We start from the raw sequence: 5,574 nt of genomic DNA on the forward strand, positions 1-5,574 counted from the left end.
GGTTTCGGAACCAGAGGTAATGACTAATCGGAACAGGCGGGGCATTCGTAGGCGCTAGAGGTGAAATTCTTGGACCGTCGCAAGACGAACTACTGCGAAAGCATTTGCCAAGGATGTTTTCATTAATCAAGAACGAAAGTTAGAGGTTCGAAGGCGATCAGATACCGCCCTAGTTCTAACCATAAACGATGCCAACTAGCGATCCGCCGGCGTTATTCCCATGACCCGGGCAGCTTCCGAAACCAAAGTCTTTGGGTTCCGGGAAGTATGGTTGCAAAGCTGAAACTTAAAGGAATTGACGGAAGGGCACCACCAGGAGTGGAGCCTGCGGCTTAATTTGACTCAACACGGAAACCTCACCAGGCCCAGACACCGGAAGGATTGACAGATTGAGAGCTCTTTCTCGATTCGGTGGGTGGTGGTGCATGGCCGTTCTTAGTTGGTGGAGCGATTTGTCTGGTTAATTCCGATAACGAACGAGACTCTGGCCTACTAAGTAGTCGACGGATCTCCAGAAAATGGTGTCCAGTTCGCAACTTCTTCTTAGAGGATAAGCCACGAGATTGAGCAATAACAGGTCTGTGATGCCCTTAGATGTTCTGGCACGCCGCTACACTGAAGGGATCAACGAGTTTTCCCTCCGAGAGGAGCGGGTAACCCGTTCAAAGCCTTTCTTGATAGGGATTGGGGCTTGCAATTGTTTCCCATGAACGAGGAATTCCCAGTAAGTGCAAGTCATCAGCTTGCGCTGACTACGCCCCTGCCCTTTGTACACACCGCCGTCGCTACTACCGATTGAATGATTTAGTGAGGCCTTCGGACTGGCGCTCTTGGATTGTCGGCCCGTTGCCGCGAGGGTTTTCGGTCGTCGCCTCGAGCTGACGGAAAGATGTCCAAACTTGATCATTTAGAGGAAGTAAAAGTCGTAACAAGGTTTCCGTAGGTGAACCTGCGGAAGGATCATTAACAGAGAGAAAGAGAACGGGCGCTCTTAAAACTACTACTACTCTCCTGATTTGGGCGGTCGGGCTCTGCTCTGGCAACTCCAGCAGCGAAAGAGGACAATCCCGGCCCCCGCACAAAAATAGGTACCACCACGCTGTAGGTGGACCACACTCGGCGAGAGCGCGAAGACCGGAGGAGGAGGACGACGGGCTTTGGACGGCTGCCCCGTCCTTACTACCGGCGAATAAGCCTCTTGACCCAAAAAGAGTGAAATTCAAGTGTCAAAAACAACAACAAGCCGTCCGGCCAAACCAAACCACAAACTTGGGCTATGTCTGTCAAACCCTTTCATTGAGACTCGACCTGTGATGGTTAGTCGCAAAAGACCAAATGGCAAATACACAACTCTTAACGGGGATCACTCGGCTCGTGGGTCGATGAAGACCGCAGCAAACTGCGTGTCGGTATGTGAATCGCAAGAATACCAGATACATCGACAAGTTGAACGATATTGCGGCGGCGCAGCCATATGAGCTTGTCGCCGCCACTCTTCGAGGGTCGGAAATATACATCCATCGGTTGCTGCGAGTTCGGTGCCTGCTGACTGTCTCCCACGAGGGTAACCCGAACCGAGCCCGCTTGGGTTTAATCGCCGCTTGCGCGAGGCGTGCCCTTAAAACAAGCAAGCCTATCACTAGCAAGTCCATGGACTTGGCGCACCCACATTCAACCACAACAAAGCGACAGTTGTCGCCCGCAAATAACTGGAGGCGGCGCTTTTGCCTGCTGTCCACAGAGACACGAATGGCCGTCGGCCGCTCATGGCTGATGCTGCACATGTTCTAAGAGGCACTCCATCCCACGAAGAGGAAACGAAACCGGGTCGGATATCTTTTAAGTAAGCCCGCCGGAATTTCGTCTATCACCTCGAAAAGAGTGCTTGGCATGCATTGCAGTGGAACCTAAATTGATGAGTGCGCCTGGGCCCGCAGTCTACCATGTAGTGGTGCAGGCAGAGAGATGAGAATGCTTGGGTGACGCCGCTCTTCCTCACGCGCTCCTCCACCCTCTCCCACGGTCAGACGCGCTCTTTGAGAGTTCGCCACGAGTCCACGTCTATCTCATGACTGGGAGGGAGGCAGGGGAGTTCTCTCTAAACGCGTTAAAGACGGTTGCGCCTCATAACGGCGCTCGCCGGGATAGAGCACTAGTTCTGCAGCCGGAAAGGCCGCTCACGCCAATTAATACTGCGACTCTCGCCTCTTTCTCCGGATAAACAAGTGCCACTGCTGTGGCATGCGGAACGGGAAAGAGGTCAAAGTTTAAGCGGCAAAGGTGCGGCGAGTAAGGGCGGAACACGTATATGCATTAAAACTGTGTGTGTATATGACTCTGCGAGATGTTCTGCTGGAACACTTTTCCTATTGGCTATTTACCACTCAATGAGAAGGAACGGAGTCAGGGTGGGAGTGCCGGCGCCATGGCCGCTGGTACCCCCGCGACAAGCCCCTCAAACCTTCCTGCCTGGTAATGTCGGTGGTGAAGAAAGTCGGTGGCAGAGCGCTTCGTGGTTGGGGAACTTGTTCCCTAAGGATGATGAGACCACGATCGACCTCGTAGGAGAGAGCTACCGCCAAATTTAAGCATATTAAGCGGAGGAAAAGAAACCAACAGGGATTCCCTTAGTAAGGGCGACTGAACCGGGAAAAGCCCAGCGATAACCTCGATGTCTTCGGGCACGAGGGGTGTTGCGTTTCAGAGGGTCCAGCACGCCGTCCCATACCGTCTAAGTCAAGCTTGAAAGCGGCCACTGCCCATGGAGGGTGACAGGCCCGTATGGCGCCGTGAGGGTACAGATGGGACGGTCGGAAAGGGCCTCTGTAGAGTCGGGTTGCTTGAAAGTGCAGCCCAAAGCAGGTGGTAAACTCCATCTAAGGCTAAATATGACCACGAGACCGATAGCGAACAAGTACCGTGAGGGAAAGTTGAAAAGAACTTTGAAGAGAGAGTTCAAGAGTACGTGAAACCGTTAAGAAGCCAAACGGGTGGAAACTCGAAGGTCGAACTGAGGGGATTCAGCTCGTCGGCTGTCGGCTGGGTGGGGTGTTGTAATTGAGCGACCCAAAAATGTTTGGGCGCGCCCCCACTCACGCTGGCGTCGGCGGGCGTATTTCGCCTCGTAGTAGGTCACCGCGACCCGTTGCCGGGGACGTCGAAGGCCAGGTCGGACTGGTACCTCGCCGCCGACTCTCTCTCAGCTCGTCTGGGGGGGAGACCCGCGCGACGGGGGGAACCACCGGTGTCCTGGCTGCCCTGCGACGGTCGTCGAGAAGAGCTTGCCGCCGCTTCGGCGGCGGTTTTGCTCTCGCGGTGTGCAAAAGGTCGGTGATCCAACCGATCCGTCTTGAAACACGGACCAAGGAGTCTAACATGTGTGCAAGTCAATGGGCTCACTAAACCCAAAGGCGAAATGAAAGTGACACGCCCGGCATGTACTGCGTCCGCGCGCCTGGGCCGATCCTGATCAAGCCGTCGGTGGCTCGGGCCCACGCCACAAGCGGGTGAGATACTCTTCCGCCTCTTCTGGACGTGCTGCGTGGTGGAGGTCGTCAGGGCGATGGTCGAAGTTTACCTCCCCTCATGGGAGTGGGGGCGTGAGGTCCGGACTTGCCAAGACGCCGCTGGTGCTGTCCGTCCCGGAAGCGCCGTCGGTAAACGGTATGGAGGCACCGGGCAGGCTCTCGCTGGCAGTCGGCAAGTACCTACCGAGCACATATGCTGGGACCCGAAAGATGGTGAACTATGCCTGGCCAGGATGAAGCCAGAGGAAACTCTGGTGAGGTCCTGTGAAGCGATTCTGACGCAAGTAAATCCATCGTCGGAGCTGGGTATGCCAGGCTTAAAGACTGACCAATCATCTAGTAGTTGGTTCCTCCGAAGTTTCCCTCAGGATAGCTTGGAACCTGTGTGAATTTCATCCGGTAAAGCGTAATGATTAGAGGGTCTTGGGGACGAAACGTCCTCAACCTATTCTCAAATCCAAATAGTGAGATGCCGAGTTTGCTTGTAGGGATGAAGTCTCGCGACTAATCTGAGTATCTATAGTGGGCCACTTTGGCAAGCAGAACTGGCGCTGTGGATGAACCAAACGTCGAGTTAAGGGGCCTAAACAACGCTCATTCAGATCCCATTGAAAGGCGTTGGTTGCTATAGACAGCAGGTACGGTGGCCATGGAAGTTGGAATCATGCAAGGAGGTGTAACAAACTCACCTGCCGGGCAATCAGCCCTTGTAATGCGCGCGCTCGCCATTCTCCGCACGACTGCCGGGCGCACTACCGGCCTCGCCGCAGGCCCTAAGCCCGGTGAGTAGGAGGGTCGCAGTGGTGAGCGCTGGAAGTGGGAAAGTTTTCGGCGGGCCGCCCGCAGAGCCGCCACTGGTGCAGATCTGGTGGTAGTAGCAAATACCGAGAGACTCCTTGATGACCGAAGCGAGAAGGGTTCCATGAACATCAGTTGACATGGGTTGCCCCTAACCCAGTGCTAAGGTTCGATCCACGCATAAGCAAATGCAACACGAAGCAGAGAGAAGAAGAAGAACAACCACAACCAGCAGGTTCTACTCCATCTATCTACCTCATTCTTATATAACACAGTTCAACAAAAGGAAAGGCCAAAGGATGAGCGGCGCAGGGAATACGGTACTTATTCCGTATCCGTGTCTGAAACTCCTGGGCGGGTGTGCGCCCTTTGGGAATGCTACACCCGCCGAAGGGTCCTGGCAACTGAAACCAGTCAAGCGCCTCACCGGGCGGTGGTCCGAAAGAGTTCTTTTCTGTTTAAGGCGCCGCGGGTCTCTAGAAATCTCTCATTCAGAGAGAGGGCGTTGGTAAGACGGTTAGTCAGAGAGCGCCAGCGGTTCTTGCGGCGTCCCGAGTGCCACCGTCCGCGGAAAATGCGAGGGTGGTTATCCTAGCGTACTGTCGGAACTCGTTTCCGCGGCGTTCGCTTTCGCCTGTGCGCGCACTCCATAACCGCATCTGGTCTCTACAAGCAGCCCTGGTCGATAGACTAATGTAGGTATGGGAAGTCGGTAAATTAGATCCGTAACTTCGATAAGGATTGGCTCTTGAGGATCGGGCTAGTCGGCCTGTGCGGAAGCGGCCTGGGTTCGGGCGCAGGACTGGGCGAGGTGACGGTAGGGACGTTAGGGCAAACTGCCGGTTCGTCCGGCGAGGGATGATGTCGCACATGCGCCTTCAGCGGGCGCCGCTGCGGTGGCCTAGCGCCTTCTAAACCGGTGCTCGACCGCGTACTCTCCGCCCTTTCCGTGGAACGCGCTTAGGCCGCGTGGGCGTGTTTCGGGCGGTGTTCGCCGTCCTCCAAAGCTCTTGTGGTAAGAGGTGCGGGGGGAGGCGGGCCGTTCGGTTCACTCATAATCCCACCGGCTGGCTTCAGCGATCAACTCAGGAAACTGGCACGACCGTGGAATCCACTGTCTAATTAAACAAAGTATTGCGGGATGGTCTTGATGGATGTTGACGCAATGTGATTTCTGCCCAGTGCTCTGAATGTCAAAGGAAGAAATTCAACCAAGCAATACGTAACTGGAACGAAGTACGTACCGGAG

At 55.0% G+C, this 5,574-nt stretch overlaps 1 pseudogene; it reads left to right on the forward strand.

The window, feature by feature from the left end:
* Window positions 1-1,348: 1,348 nt before the first annotated feature.
* On the forward strand, window positions 1,349-1,506 carry LOC121856910 (annotated as a pseudogene).
* Window positions 1,507-5,574: the final 4,068 nt, after the last annotated feature.

Source organism: Homarus americanus, unplaced genomic scaffold, assembly GCF_018991925.1.
Source record: "Homarus americanus isolate GMGI-L3 unplaced genomic scaffold, GMGI_Hamer_2.0 scaffold16879, whole genome shotgun sequence".
Classification (NCBI taxonomy): domain Eukaryota; kingdom Metazoa; phylum Arthropoda; class Malacostraca; order Decapoda; family Nephropidae; genus Homarus; species Homarus americanus.